General features: G+C 37.8%; 1 pseudogene across 1 annotated transcript; it reads right to left on the bottom strand.

Moving 5' to 3' along the window:
* Positions 1 to 1,737: 1,737 nt before the first annotated feature.
* LOC308506573 (large ribosomal subunit protein uL5-like) lies at positions 1,738 to 4,823 on the bottom strand (annotated as a pseudogene). The gene is made up of 3 exons: positions 4,819 to 4,823; positions 4,086 to 4,635; positions 1,738 to 1,805 (listed from the first exon to the last, which is right to left on the bottom strand). The product of its transcript is annotated as a large ribosomal subunit protein uL5-like (transcript).
* Positions 4,824 to 16,899: the final 12,076 nt, after the last annotated feature.

Here is a 16,899-nt window from a genome sequence, read left to right on the forward strand (position 1 = left end):
AATTTATAATCTTGTAAAATTTAAGTCGGTCTTCTTATTATTATTAATGTATTTTGTGCCATTAGGAAGGAAATTACATAGTCTTACTGATTTGGAAAAAAGTTTTTAAAACTGATTTTAGGATAAGCTATATCACTTCTATTCAAAAATGACTCAAAAATATGTCACGACTAGGGTGAAAAGAGATCAGGGGGTCAACAAGAAAATGGAAAAATAGAAATTTGGTTCTTGGCTCTGCTCAACCATGCTGAAAAGTCAATGAATATGGAAGAAACAAAGACGTTGGAAGAATTTTATTTTTGTGTATCAGAAGGTTTTCAACATTCTATGTGTATTTCCAGGGTCACTTTGGGATCCATATGCCTGAATGATGACCTCCCTCCATTCTCCTTAACTCCAACCTCACACAGTACGTCTGTTAACAGCACTGATTTACTTCTTCGCTACAAGTGACTGCTGTCATTATATGTAGTTTTCCTCTGCCTGTGATTTCCAGGTCCCTATTCTCTCCCCGACAACTTGTATTTAATGATCAAGACTTAATTGAAATTTCATTTTCATAGTGATTTTCCTGTGCAGTCAGGTACTTTCTCAATTCAGCTACTACAACATTTCAAAAATAATGTTAGCAGGGCTGGTTTCCTATCAGATCTCCAACATTTATTTGTAGCTCTTTCTCTTACTCCTCTGGCACATTGGAGGGTCTCAGAACTCTTTTCGACTTTGCCTCTCATTCCTTTCAGTCATTATTCCTCACTAATGCATGTTAAGCAAATGCTGGTTTAATATGAATAAATGAAGGAAAGAGGAAATCAATGTACTGTAAATGGCAAAAAGACTATCCAATTGTGGGTAAATATATTTGTAATATATTATGTAATTTCTCCATTCAAGGAACATATCAATGCATTTTGTTCAATTTCTTTTCCATTTTTTATCTGACAGAATTCTATTTATTTTTCTGTGTGTGGAAATTTTCATTAAAATTTCAACATTAAAAGCAAAAAATAAACTAAATGTATCAATACTTTGAGATTAATGTATATTTTGGGCATAGTTTGCAATAAATATTCTTAATTAATTTATCATGTACTTAAGTATCCAGTGAATGAGATGTTACTGATGGAAACCATTCAGACGGTAAACTAGGTGAGGCATTGTTTTAAATGATTCAGGATGTGTTCTATTTATTTGCTAAAGATTTATTTGTTTACTTTCGCTTAAAACCTTTAATCAAATAGATGATCCATGCTTTTTGTTGAAAGAAAAAAAAAAAGATCTAAATTTCTCTTGCCTGTTCTCTGTATAGTCTACAATGAACTCTTGGGCATAATTTAAACGTCCTGATGACATGCTAATTGCATTCTAAAAATAGTTTCCACAATTGAGAATTTTAGTTCTAAAGATCAAACAACACCCCCGAAGGGTGGTTTATTATTTTTTTCAAGCATTGTTGAAAATGATGCTTTTATTTTTCTGAATTAGTCCCATTTTATTCTTGGTGGATGTTTGTCAGCAAGATTCTTCCCGGTCCTTTCAACGTGCCCTGCACACAGACGTCATGTCACCTCAGTCACCCTGGTTCTCCCACTCTAGCATAGAAGTTTAACAGATGCAAAATGTAAGATTTGACAGGTATCTGATAGATAATTATTCGCAGTTATAGACGTTTCTTAATTACAAATCTATTTCTAGGCAGTCACAGTGTCGAATAATGAGAATTTAATATCAAATGAACTAGGCTGAAGAATCAGCCTGCCGCATACTAGTCCTCCTTGAATCACTCTGAACCTCAGTGTCCTCCTCTGCCCAAGAGGCATTTCACAGAGTTTACTGAATTACAATGATGTTTTCAATAGTGAGGCACTACGGGCTTCAATCTGTTTTTATTTTTATCATGCCCGTTATGGTAGTATTACCAACTTGTAGATTGTCATCCCTCACCAAATCCATTGTTCTACTAATGTATACTTAAAAAGAAAGAAATCTGGACTCCATAGACTTGAAGATGTGTAGTCCAAAACCTCGTATAGTAAGTTCCGTTAAAAAGTGACCCATTGGGGAAAACAATGAGAGAATGAGCATATGCATGATACCTACTTCGATGCACAGTCCACAGACATTTATTAAACACTTATCTTTCTGTGTAGAATATTCTGTACTGAGTGACGTGCAGAATACAAGATTTTCTGAACCAGGTGATATGAACTAGGATTCATATCTTCTGGAAATGTGCAATTCTATAAGAGACTCCTTATCCACTGATTATGTGAATCATTGATTCAACAGTAACATTTTCTCATCCAGCTTTTATCTGACATACACTTCACTGAGTGCTCAAGTCCAGTGAAATGACCAGTACTTTTAATATATCTAAAATATGCTTTTCACTACAGTTAAACAATTATAAAACAATAGTTATAGAGAAATGTATATATCTAGATAAAGTGTAATAAATGACTTTCTGGTAAATTTGCAGTAGAGACGTGCTTTGAGGCACTTAGACAATCGGTAACAATTGTTTCTGAACTCCCACATATTTTTCACAGTGTAAAGAAAAACTATGTACACTCTGTAAAAACATGTTTCTGTTGGAGTTTGAAGCTGATAAAATCCACGCATTACCTTTGCGTGAGTGGTCAAAGAATTGATAAATAAGGCATAAGAATCATGGATGTATATCAGTGTATCAGCTTTTCTATTCAAAAGTTGTTGGGAGAATATGGATTATAACTTCAGCCAATTAGTTTCGCTACTACTTCCCTTTTTGCACTTTTCTACCCCAAAATGAATGCCTCTCTGGTTCTATTGCAAGTTCCCTATGAGTAAATTCTGCCATTGTAGGCCTACCACAATGGAGAAACAGATAAGGGCGTATCCTAAGGACAGGTTGTCACAGGAGACAGACCTAGAGGGGGCAGAATCAGAGAAGGTCTGTTCCACTTAAATTCACTAATTAGTGAAGTACCCCTGCTCCATTAGAAATGAAATAAAATATATCTTCTAAAAAACCTTGAGGAGGAGGAGGGTAAATGATTCCTTCTAACATTACTTCACAGGATATCCATTCACAGTCCTCATGTCCTTGAGGCAATAATATGTAAGAGATTTTGTTTGAAAAATGGGGTTATATTTATTCATTCCTAAGTGTTTAGGATCTAGAGTGGTGTTACATGGTCTATGGTGATGGTTTTAGGTCCATGGTTCAAAGATAGTCTTATATATTTCACTGAAAAATAAAATTGTATATTGTTAAGGTGGGAAGACTATAAAATGCAACTACACTGTATATACTTTTATAGATAAGTGATTTAAGGGCTGTAGAATTTAAGAGGCTTGCTTCAGACATACATAATGACCTCTGTACTAAACTAAGTCATATTAGTCTTCCGAGTCCTAATGCCTACTTCACGCCTGGCACTCAGCTCTATTTGTTGAATAAATGAATGAAGAGGCATGTTTCTAATACCAATTTTGTTATTCCCCTAAGTCTTTTGCTATTATGTCACAGTTCCTTTGGGCTAGAAAGGAGAAAGCCAGAGTCTTCCCTGTTCAGACAGACATTTCTCATGGAATCAAAGTTTTCTGTATATATTATGATATATTGAAAAATATTATTTTAAGCAGTTGTAGTTACTAATCAAGGATACCTGAAATGTAATTTTCCAACTTTTTCTGAATTCATTATGACCTTTCTTTCTTCCTTTCTTCCTTTCTTTGTTTCTTCCTTTCTTTGTTTCTTTGTTTGTTTGTTTCTTTCTTTCTTTCTTTGTTTCTTTGTTTATTTCTTTCCTTGTTTGTTTTTCTTTCTTTCTTTCTTTCTTTCTTTCTTTCTTTCTTTCTTTCTTTCTTTCTTTCTTTCTTTCTTCCTTCCTTCCTTCCTTCCTTCCTTCCTTCCTTCCTTCCTTCCCTTCCCTTCCCTTCCCTTCCCTTCCCTTCCCTTCCCTTCCCTTCCCTTCCCTTCCCTTCCCTTCCCTTCCCTTCCCTTCCCTTCCCTTCCCTTCCCTTCCCTTCCCTCCTTCCTTCCCCTCTCCCCCACTGAAAACAATGTATGGGCCTTTTGGATAAAACGGGAATGTATTTGCCAGGAAGGATGATCCCATCCGATTTCTGCTGGAACCAATGCACGGCCTCCTCTTTGCAGACTCTGTGTTTGGACCCAGTGCAGCCTTCCCTATGTTTCTTATCTGCGGTGCTGAAACCTGGCCTACCCAGCAGTACACAGACGCCCAGATACCAATGCTTGGGTCATATTTGATACCCAGATCGATGTGTTCCTGGATCCCCAGACCAAAGTTTCCAGTATCCGAGAAGTTAGTTTTTCGTAACTCGTACTCTTGCACCTTTAGAACTTTCTCCAAGATTTCTTCTGCCGTGGCCCCACTGACTGTGCAGTAAACGGAGATCCTTTCATTTCTCCTGATGCCAAAGGATCTGACGGTGTGTCTAGCTTTGGAGAACACAGCGGTCTGGCCCGGGAGCTGGTCTGGGCCCTTGGCTGCCCGGGTCACCCTGTCTCCACTCTCCCCCACGCAGATGTGGAGGCAGAGCTGGCGGATGCTGATTCTGGAGACAACACGAACCCGACCCTGTGTATTGTGTTTACACGAGCAAGCAAAAGGAAGCGCCCCAAACCTAGTAAGCAGTAGAAAAACTCATGGCAGCGTAGGAGGCCCTTCCTCATCCTGAGCTGTTGTGAGACCTATAGGTACCCAAATGGGGGGCTGACATATAAATGTGCACCACTGAGTGAGGGAACTGTCATCTGGGGTGAGACTCGTACCCTGCCCATTCAGGAGCTCAGTTGTGAGCACCTACTGCATGGCCAAGGCTTGGGAGAGAACTTGATGTTGACCGGATATTTCACCCACCCCTCCGCTCCCCTGGCCACGAGGACCTGCACTGATTCTCTGTCCCCATTTCATTTTAAAAATACTGCTAGGTGGGAGCTTATTTCTTAACACAAGACGTTTTTCAAGTGTTCACAGGACTTTACCATGTGCCAAAACCATGCATTTTATTATAATGCTCTAATCAATGTCCCCAAACTCCAGCAAAAATAACCTCATTGACTGCTATTGCGTTCATGGAGCATTTCCCCGCTCGGCAGGGCGCTAGGCCAGCGCATAAGCACCAGCTGTCAACGGTGCTCTCAATCCAGCTGTCAGGCCAGGTGTGGTGGGCGCAGCGTGGGCTCTGATGTTAACAACGGATTAATTAGGGCGCTGTGCTGTGCGCAGTGGCGTCTGGAGAGCAGTGTGCGCTCCGCTCCCGGCCTGTTCCTCGGGGGCTGCCTCTCCATTTGCCAACAGGTCTGTACACTCCGCTTCTAAAGCAAACACTCAGTTTATCTGAATGAAAAACAAAGAACCCCATGCCTAAGTCGCCGGAGCTGGTGCTCTTGACAGAGAAAGCGCAGTGCTTATTTGACAGATGGCGAAAGGAGGTGGCGGGGCGCTTGCGAGTGGGCTGATCCGTAGGTACATGGCTCATGCTTCAGAACAGGGACTATTGGGGTGTCCACAGCTCTGAAGACAATAGGATTCTGCTACATTTAAATGTTTCCTGTACACGTGCTTCATTTTATTTATTTTTTAAACATAGTTTTGCAGGATGACCTTGTTGACAGCCTTGGTGGCCTTTGGAATTGTTCTCCCTTCCGTATCAGTGGCCTCTTTATCATCTGTGATGAGCCTGCTCTCAAGGCAATGGGCATATCCTTCGGCTACAGGATTTTAAGCACTGCCTCCACATTGCCAACTGGTGGTGTTCTACTTAGTATCACATTGCTCAGTACCTGGGCACCTATCATCCAAGGACCCAGATGCTTTGATCCTAGCGAATGCGCCACTCTCTGGGGGATGAAAACTGAAAGCGGGAGTGACAGCCACGTGAACAATACACAACAACTACAATTAATTGGGCACGTAGTCTGTGGTGGACTCTAAGGACGTTTTGTTCATGATCTCTGGATCAATAATCTCTGTACCTCCACTTCACAGGAGAAGTTCAAGTTTAGAGAGGGTAAATCACTTACCCAGACCTGTAGAGCTCATAACGAAGAAAGGAATGCATTTGGAGAAGGAGGATACTGAACCATCATTAACGACTGACTAGGGAGGAACAGAGGAAGCCACGAGGGAACAGAGCTAGGAAGTGGCGACTCCAGAGGCGTACGGGCACGAGGCCTGCCAGGGGCCAGTAGGAACCAGCACTGGGCAGCCCTCCTGTCTTGAATGGACAGTTGGGATGGGGGAGGATTGAGAAATGCCAGGCGAAGGAGTTTGAACTTGACTTTCTTCTCCTCGACAAGAGGGGCTGGTGAGAGACATAATCAGTTTGGTCTTTCGAAGATAATGGCAGTAGGAGGGTGCACTGAGGTGAGCGTCTGGTGAGAGAAAGGCATTAAGAGATTAAGCGGTTTCACGCTGAGGTGTCTGCCTCACCCTGGGCAGACAGCGATGTACGCTCATTGCCCTGCAGCCTGCTCTGGGATGCTGCTGGATTAGCAAACGTCAGACACGGAACACACTAGGACCTGCCTCTTCCTAGTAATGATAGCTACCACCTGAGTGACGGCTGCCTGGCAGACACTAAGTCCAATAGAAGTATTAACTCATCCAATCCTCACGTCAAGCCTCTGACGTACACACAGCCAAGTGAGGAGACAGGTGGTGAAGCCATGGAGCGTGGTTTCCCAATTTGCTGTCTTCACAACAGAATAAGGTGGTATTTTAGGTAGATTTTATTTTATTTTAATTTGTGTTTATTAGCGGCTGTAGTTTACCAGGAACATTTCAATGCAAAGTTAGATTTTTCTGTCCATCATTGTCAATAACAAGTCGCCACCGTTTGCCTGGGAACTCTCGGAAGAGGAGTAGGAGAACTCTGGAGACTGCATGTTTTTGGAGACATTGAACGTTTGAGGAATGGCAATTAGATCATATTCTTTCGGGATCCCAGGGAAATATTTTATACACTACCTTACAAGTTCTCACCAGACAAATAAATTCTGGATGGTTTGTGCACCACTGTCAAATGGATTTAAAACAGAATGAAGGGACCCTAAGCAGAGGGCAATGACAGCAATAAAGGTGACAAATCGCAGTGCACTGGGTTAGGGATGGGGCGTACAGTGGCTGCTTTCATTCAAGATGTCTTGGTAATGTTAAAGCGGCAAAAAGCATGAATAAATGAGTCTGTAGTGTTGCAATGTGAAGTCTTTTTGCAGATATCCTGGTCGTTGTTCTAATTCGATGTTGCTATTATTATTTAATTAAAGATTTAAAAATCACATCAATTAGCTTGCATGATATCTCAAATATTTCAAGAACTGTCATTGGTTGTTTGCTTATTGATATATGAGATAGCCAGGACCACTCACCTGCCAAAATGAACAAATTCTTCATTTTCAAGGTGCAGGAAAAAGAGACATCTAAATAGACTTTAGTCTCAGCCAACCATATTATTTTTTTGGCAAGAGTGGCACCGCTGGAATTCCCCAGGTAGAGTCATAAGCATTGAAACCTCCAACCTATGTTAACTAGCTTGTGCATAGCTTAAAATAGTCATAACAGACACAGAACAATTAATTTAGAAACAAAAATACATTCATTTTAAACAGAGATTGACTATACAATAATATTAGTGTGTATATGCAAATTGTCTTATCTATGATTTCATAATTTGTAATGGTATTCAGCTTGACAATGTTTACACGTGTTAATGACTTCCTTTATGAGTGATAATTGATCTTCATTATCATATTAAATCCTCGATCATATGCCATTAGGTTTGATGTAATAAATGATCTGTGTGATTTTTAGTGTAATGAACTAATTAGACTAATTAAAATCGATATGTGTGCCAATATTATACTTTGAATCCAAATGCTCCTTCTTACTGTGCTGGCTTAAAATCAGCAACTCGGTAAAAAGAATGTAATGCTGATTTATGAGCGCTTGAAGAACAGGGGGCAGAATAAATTGCTTGTGGTAGTAGAGACAGCATTAGTGAAGTGTAAGATACTAAGTGCGTTGTAAGGTCAGCAGGAGGGGTGTACTTAACATGTGCTCTACAGCACCTTACACCTCTCCTTAATCTATCAGTGCATCCCAGAAAAACGATTTGGTTTAAATGTCAGTGCGATGACTCTGCACTTGTTCATCAATAACACTGCAAAAATACAAGCATTCCAACTAGGTACTCAGTCTACAATCGAATGAAAATATGCATGTTTCGTTGGAGATATGTTTCTCAACAATTGATTTATTTTCTGTTAGAGTGAAGGAAACACATCCTAAAGCTGAGGTTAAATAAAAATCAATGTGGAACTTTACAACTTTAAATCATCCATTATGTATTCAGCAATCTGTGGAATTATAAATGATAATTTTAGAGGACCGACGGATAAATGCTTCAAAGCTGACCTCTTCTGTCTTCTCTTTGAGGAAACCGCCTACCTCTCAGGCAATCACCTATCCCTCACTTCAGTGCTCACCCAAATGCTTCCCCTTTCTCTCTTTTTCTTTCTTTACCAACATTGTCATTGTGTGGTGGATGGATTCATGGTGATTGAATTTCTGGCCTGTAAATACCAGGAGGACAAGAGTCCAGGGAGGGAGAGACCTTCTGGCTCTTTCCCATGTAGATCTAACAGCACCTCCCACACATAAGGCAAAACGTGTTTACGTATATGTAGTGTTACTTCTAAAGTTTAAGTTCATTTCAGATTTTTTAAATGGGAGCTAAATTTCATATTTCATAAGTCAAGATAGGGAGCTGCAAATCAATCAATCATCAATCAATCAAATCAGATAGCCGTATTCTCTCTACAGAACCTGGCCCATGTCTTTCATGGTTATTTCCCTTGAAAGCCAGTGGAAGTTGTAGACACAAAACAAAGCTGAATTTGAATGTGGAACTTTTTCATTCTATGCCACATCAATGGTTACTCAGGTTTTTTTTGCTGTTTGTTTTTTTCTTTTTTCTTTTTTTCTCTCACTTGCTATAAGGGTTTATAGTTATAGCCAGCAAATGGAAACGGTATGTAGCATCTTTGGATAATTTCTTTAAAGACTTGCATATGTCTTCTGGTGATCCACATAGAGGCAGGTATTTAATGTGAAAGTGTGACTTTGGGAACAGTCTTTAGTGATTTGACTGTGAGCCAATATAAGAGACTCTCGAGACGTTTTTCTCCAGCCCATTCAGAACATGTCTCTCCTTTTTCTTTTTTTTTCACATTCCTCATGGCTTCCACTCATCATGCACTCATGCATTCTTTCAAAAATAAACACATATTTATTGAGAATTTATGCAAGGCACTCTCCTTGGTTCTCTGATAAAGTTTATAGGGTTCCGAGTCCAAAGCTATTCTCATCTAGGAAGACTGATAAGACATGTACATAGTTTTAATCTAAAATATGTGATAAATCATTGAGAGTCTCAAATTACAAGTAAAATTTAAAGAAGGGCCGATGACTTCTAGAAGGGTGATTTGCGAAAGCTTTGTAATGGAGGTGGCATTCAATCTGAACTTTGATGGCTGGAAAGCATTTTGTCTGCCTGGCACAGGAAGTGAGCATGCTAGAGAGAATGGAAAGCATAATCAATCTGTTTATTCTAAAATAAGATAAACTACTGTAAGCCAGACTAACCAGATGGAGGGGCGCAGCGGTCTAAATTAGCACAGATAGGAATTATAGAGTCTTCTTTTCTATTGCTTTTAAGTACTTGAAATAATTGTGAATTTTATAGAGTGATATCTAATAAAGATTATAAACTATTTTTAAAAATGAAGGATATGAGGTCAGACAATTAAGTTCATGAACTCATCCTAGAAAAAGTGCTACATACCTCATTGCTGAATATCACTACAGTCACCTTCGAAGTGCTCCCCTTGGGAAGCTATGCACTGATGTCAGCACCTAGTCCACCCTTCAAAGCAATTTTGGAACTCTTTTTTTGGAATGGCCATCAGAGCTGTTGTCCTATTACCCTTGATGTCCTGACTGTCATCAAAATATCTTCCTTTCAACATTTCCTTTATCTTTGTATAAAGAAAGAAGTCACTGGGGGCCAGATCAGGTGAGTAGGGAGGGTGTTCCAATGCAGTTATTTGTTTACTGGCTAAAAACTCCCTCACAGACAGTGCCGTGTGAGCTGGTGCATTGTTGTGATGCAAGAGCCATGAATTGTTGGCGAAAAGTTCAGGCCATCTAACTTTTTCACACAGACTTTTCAGCACTTGCAAATAGTAAACTTGGTGAACTGTTTGTCTAGTTGGTACAAATTCATAATGAATAATCCCTCTGACATCAAAAAAGGTTAGCATCATCACTGCAATAAGTTCATGAACTTAATTGTCAGACCTCGTATATGTAAGGAATATTACAGGTTGAGAACTTCTGACATAGAATGAGACTATTATAGAACACTGATTTTAAGCCATTGATTCTAATAATAGTCTATCACAAAAGAAAAGTAGAGCAAGATTTCCTTGGAAGGTAGGGATACATGGTATCAACAGATACGTTAAAAGGAAGCTTGTAAGGAATGCTCTTAAATCTTAGGCAAAACCCGAATATCTAACAGAGATAAACATGGACCTTCTGTCATCAAAATTAGGATCGATCCATTCTCTTGTTTTTACTTTCAGTTCAGAATCCGAGTCTAACGGCTCATCACAGGTTGAGAAAACCTGTGCAGGTAGCACCGTTTAATATTATGATACACGGGATTAGCTCAGAGCACTGGCAGTTCCAGCTGAGTGCTCACAAATGTTTTATTATTATTATTGCTATTATTACTTCTATTATTATTATTATCCTTACATAAAGCTTCAGGAGAAGACTTTTAAGTACTCAGTTGTGATATTGTTGGGCTTTGTGGTTTTATGCAAATAGCTTCAAGTTCAAGTCAGCATGCATCAAGTTTAAAATGGAGGTTTTGTGCTAAGCAATAGCTAAACCCCCCTCACCCCAATTATATTATTCTGTGATTCCACTAGCAATAATAGTGTTTTAACCCTCATGGAGATATTCAGATGTTTAAAAAACATCATTTTTTCTTAGAGAACAATCCTCTAGTGGAATTAAAGCAGTGTGCAAAAACAAACTCATTTATTCATGAAACAAAATGTAAATGAAATTTAGGTATTTGGGGGAATGATGTTTGTGGTAGGGAGGCTGTCACTTAGAGGATAGCTGCTTAGAATCTTCTCAGAGTCAGAACTAATATTCTTACTGCATTAGTACTTTACACTATGTAATAACCCCCACCAGTTCCCTGAGTTACCTTGCTTCCTGTCTCTATCTCTGTCTCTGTCTCTCTCTCTCTGTCTGTCTGTCTCTCTCTCTCTCTCTCTCTCTCTCTCTCTCTCTCCTCTTCTTTCTCCCTTCTCCCTTCTACCCTCTCTCTTCTCTTGCCCTCCTGTCCCTCAGAGGATGAGTTCCTGGGCTGAAGAGCAAAGATTTATCTAAACAAGATGTTTTACTTTAATCTGACAATGCTTTTATTATTTTCCTAAATAGGCATATCTGTTAATCTAAATGTATTTATTCTGATAAAGAATCTATCATTTATTTGCACTATTAAATCTTCAAAGAACGGAAGCTACATGATATCTGTTTAAATATTCAATGCCTGCACCATGATATTTTTTACAACTGTTCACTAAATATCCCTGGTTCATTTTTCCAGGCTATCTAGAGGTCTTCGACTTTTAATCATGGTTGCTGACAAAACGAGATGACTGTGTGTTTTGCTTGTTTGAGGCCAGTCTCTCTCATTTGATTGCAAGAAATGAAAATAGGTGTAATTGACAAAACAGCAGTCATACCATTACACTATGCTGACAGACTTGCCTCCATTCCTTGTCATGTGGCTAGCGAGAGGCAGGCCATCTGGAGATGCTGTTACATTGGAAAGAGCACTGGAATTGGGTTGTGACTTTGGGTTGGTCTTCGCTCTGCTACGTCCTCGTTGTGTGATCCAGAGCAACTCATTGAAAAGTGCGGATGAGACCACCGTGTCTGTGTTGTTGCTTAGTGGGGACTATGTGAAATACCATATGTGAAGGCGATTCATAAACTGTAAAACACTATAAAATTTAAGATTTTTTACAATTCTTACAAATAATGAATTTCACTTGTATATTTAACCCTTGGACAAAATACACATTTCATATTGGTAGGATATGGAAGACGGAAGTTGAAAATTATAATCTGTGTACCCATGAGTGTAGGGAAAGAAGAAACCCTTGTCTGTAAAAGACAGTTGAATGATGCAAAAGCAAACAAAACAAGAATTCCAGAAAAATATGTTACCTGACATCTAATGAGGTTGAATGATGAGACTGGAACTAACAACGAATTCCCAATATGTTTCTGAGGTTAAAAAGGTACAACACTCTACAATCTAATGGTATTTCTGTCCAAAGTAACTTTTTGTAAATTATTTTAAATCAATGGCATCAAACAGAGAATTACCACAGTGTAATTAGACATTTTTCTAGAAAATCAAATATATATGTATACATAAACAGAATATGATTAATTTTATTCAACATTTCAACAGAGATAGTCAAGTATACAATTTTATACACCTACCTATACTTTAATTTTTAATGGGATTTGTTATTTTCAGTTTGGTTCAATAAATTACTCAAAAGGATTTTCAGCATAGTCATAATTCCAGTTCAATATATGTCTATCTATCACTTTTCAGTAATGGAACTTTTGTAGAAGTCAAGGAACAGTTTAATATTATATACTGTGCATTCTTAATATGTCATTCTATGCTCAACAGGTAGTCAAAATTGAGACATTGTCCTTTGAACACCTACCCTGAATTTAGTAGCATTCTAATTTTAATATGTTATTTTCAAAGGGACACTGCACAAAAAGTTCAAACCACAAACATTTCATTGCTTTGTTTAATGTATTTTTGTGCATTTTAGGAGCAGATATATTTTGGTTGAGTTTTTGTATTTATTTTAATTCATAAATATCTTTATGCTATTTTTGTATGCTAAGTGATACTTTATGAATTGTTGAAACACACTGATTTTCAAATACATTGATAGCCATGTCACTCTCAAGAGCATTTTTCTTGATGGACCCCTGTAGACCTGACCCTGTTGTAGCCAAATGATACTTCATTCCAATTCTGCTCTAACAATTATGAACAATTTTTATACTTGTATACATAATTGGGTCTGCATATTAGAGTCTACATTTCTTGATGGCAGGGCTACATTGCATTTTCCTCACTACTCCTGGTATCTAGATTTAAGCCTGACATTTGCTATTTACTCAAATAATGTTTTTGGAATAAAATAACGAAAAAGGAAATAATAGTTAAAAGATTTCATATCTATTGCTGCTAGAAAACAACACCCACTAAGAAAGAATTCTAGCTTTCTGAAAACCTCTCTGAGAAATACTAAATTCTTTTTGTGTGTTTGCAACAAAATCTTTTCCTATGTTGACTCTAATGTACCTATAACATGCCACCTGATTCTTTATATAAAACAATCTCTGAATGTGTGTAACATGTATTTCTCAGGGCTATTGTAAGAATCAAAGAGGAATCTAACTGAGAAAGCATTTTATGTAAAATGCCATAGAAATGTAGTATTCAGTAAAAGAACTTAGTACAAGTACCAGCAATGAGAGTTGTCACTCTCATTGTTTGTTCCGGTGAGATGTTTGGTGCTCAAATCAGCCAGGCTTCTTATCAGCATTTGCAAAACGTTATTTTCAAGTTCGTACCCGAAATACCTACGCATACCCTCACTTATACTCCTCCCTAGTTTTCATCAAACTTGCATCAAATCCTTTCATGGAATCCTTTATCATTGACCGCACAGGATATCGGTCACCTTTGTCACTATTGTATTTGACAAGTGAAATTCACTTACTCTTCGTCTGATAATAAAAACCTAAATGTTTATTTTAGTTTTGTTCAAACCATTAATGAAGATGCACTGTAATCCTTCTCCTAGGTATCTACCCAAAACTCTGAAAACATTTATCCATGAAGATATATGTGCTCTGATGTTCATTGCAGCTTTATTTACAGTGTCCAAGACATAGAAACAACCGGTGTCGTTTGATAGATAATTGGATAAAGAAGTTGTGGTATATACACAATCGAATACTACTCTGTCATGAGAAAAGATGAAATAGTGCCATTTGCGACAACATCAGTGGATCTTGAGATTATTATGCTGAGCGAACTAGGTCAGACAGAAAAAGTCAAGAACCATATGATTTCACTGATATGTGGGATATAAAACTGAAAACAACAAAAGAACAAAACAAATGAAGAAACAAAAATTCATAGACACAGACAATAGTTTAGTAGTTACCAGAGGGTAAAGCGGGGACAGGATGGTAGTTGAGGGTAAAGGGGATCCAGTATATGGTGATGGAAAGAGAACTGACTCTGGGTGGTGAACACACAATGTGATATATAGATGATGTATTACAGAATTGTAGACCTGAAATATGTAACTTTACTAACAATTGTCACCCCAATAAACTTTAATTAAAAAACAACAAAAAAAATGATTCTCTGCAGACACCTAGTTTGTGCATATAAACCAAAGTAGGCCAATTGAATTTTAAGGTCTTAGCAGAAAAAAATGATTTGAGCTGATTCATCTTGGTGTTTTACATTCTTCATTGCTTCTGCCACTTAGCTCCCTAAGCTGTCTCTTTGCAAGTCAGTTCATCTAAAAAAACCAAAAACAAAATCTTTTTAATATACTGTGAACCATTCCCTACCTTTCTGATAAATCTCCTCATGGTATAAGTTAGTTTTGGTTATGCATAACAGGAAAACCCTGATACTTGGCCCATATATCTGTTAGTATTATGATAATTTTTCCTAATTAGAGGGAGTGGTTGGCATGTGTGTGATTTTAACTCCTAAATACTCAAAAGGCTTTGACATTGTGTTTCTGTTTGTATGTATGCTTACTTCTGTAACACTGAATGAATAATTTATCAATAAATGATGTCTGACTAAAGTAGAAATAGCAGACACATGAATTTTAAATTTTATGGCATATTTCCTATGGCATTTAAGTTATAATATCCACCTGCACTCATGCTGTTAAAGAGAGAGAGTGACTCAAAATAACATCATTGAAAGGAGACTACTTTCACACTTCCACACTTTCCATGTTTAATAACAAGCAGACACAGAATTGCTGTTTTCTAAAGTTAGAAATCAGTATTAGGGTTTATAATCCAGTCCTTCCGTGTTTAGAAATAACTTGAATTTTCCATTAATAACAATAAGATCACTCATAATAAGATCATAATAAGATCACTAATTTATTTTTTATTATTATTAATTTTTATTTTTTTAGTCAGAATTAACACAACATTCAGATCAGAATTCTGAAGCTGTTTTCCAACCAAAATGATATCCAGTTGTGATTTTATTTTCTAATTAGACTTTAGTTTAGTTTTTGATTTTTTAAATGGATAATGTTCTGTTATCTCTTTTTGGCAACTCCCTAAGGTATGTATGAGGATAGAGGGAAACATAAATTATCATCTCATAAATTCATCTATGTATTACAAACAACAAAAGACACCAGAAAAAAGTAATAATAATTTCATACCTAGGTGTGCATGCTAAAAACAAAGTGAACATTTTGTCTGAAGATTGGATGGAAAATACTTTGTGGTCTCTTAAGTGACCTGATTTGGAAATGTTAGGACATTTTTTTCCCCCTTTGAACATGTATGGTAAACTATGTTGCTCAGCTAATGGAGAACTTAGTGCAAACTTCAGTGATTTCGTTCGCTGCCTGTGCCGGTTTCATCCTTGCACTGAATTATAGCCATATTGTGTTTATTTATGTTATGATTATTAGAATCATCATTTTAAATTTGTGTCTCGCTGCTTGCCGACTGCCTCTTGATTGGTACAGTATGACAACAGGTAATGGATATAACAGCAGTAAAACAGTCATCATCACTGCTGGGATGGGAAACCCCTCCTCTTTGCTTTTCTAACCTCCCTCAGCTGGAAAGTTTTGACATCTGCTGGTTTGGGACGTGGCTGAGCAGCTGTCAGCAGTGGGGTAGCTGCTCTCAGCAGCAGTTGGCGGGATGGCAGGGTGCCAGCTTGTACCATCTGTGCGCCTGACATTTCATTCTAATTAACAGTAGGGTTAATTGTTCTGGCAGGCTCAAATGTAGTGTCTAACATTACCCAAGGGAACCGTGTACAAGTGAGGAGTGGCAGGGAGCTGGGGACAGCGTGGCTAACAAACCCATCGAGGGAGAGTGGTTAACAACTCCGCATGATTTTACTAGCTGGCTACATGCAATAAGGCTGAGGTATTTTTTATGCTGATGAATTATGCCAAGCCTGTAATGATATAGAAGGAATCAAGCTTAGAAAGGCTGAGACTGCTGCCGTAGGGCAATTGTGAGGGAACAATTTGCATGTTATTACTGCATATTCATACCTAATTGTGTTAGGCTTTGCTAATAGAGCAGAATGACAGTATGAAAAATCGAGCAACTGCTTTCGAGGCAACAAAGCCAATGTTTTTTTCTTCCTACACTATGAGTGCTGAATGATCATTTAGACATTTAGTTGCTCAATATGACAAGTTTACCATTTGTTAGCTTGACATATTATAATTTATAAAGCAGTATTCTAATTTTACTTTTAGTTTATTCTTCTCGTTTTATACAATATTCATGATAGCAATTTGAATGGGGATATTCATAGCTATTGTGAATAGTTGCTTCAAATAAAACTATATTTTATATGAAGCATTACCATTGTTTTATGATGTATTAATTTTAATGTTTAAATAGCTTTTTCATATGTTAATATAACATAAACCAAGAGTTGATGAGAAAT

This window comes from Rhinolophus hipposideros (assembly GCF_964194185.1).
Source record: "Rhinolophus hipposideros genome assembly, chromosome: 13".
NCBI classification, from domain to species: domain Eukaryota; kingdom Metazoa; phylum Chordata; class Mammalia; order Chiroptera; family Rhinolophidae; genus Rhinolophus; species Rhinolophus hipposideros.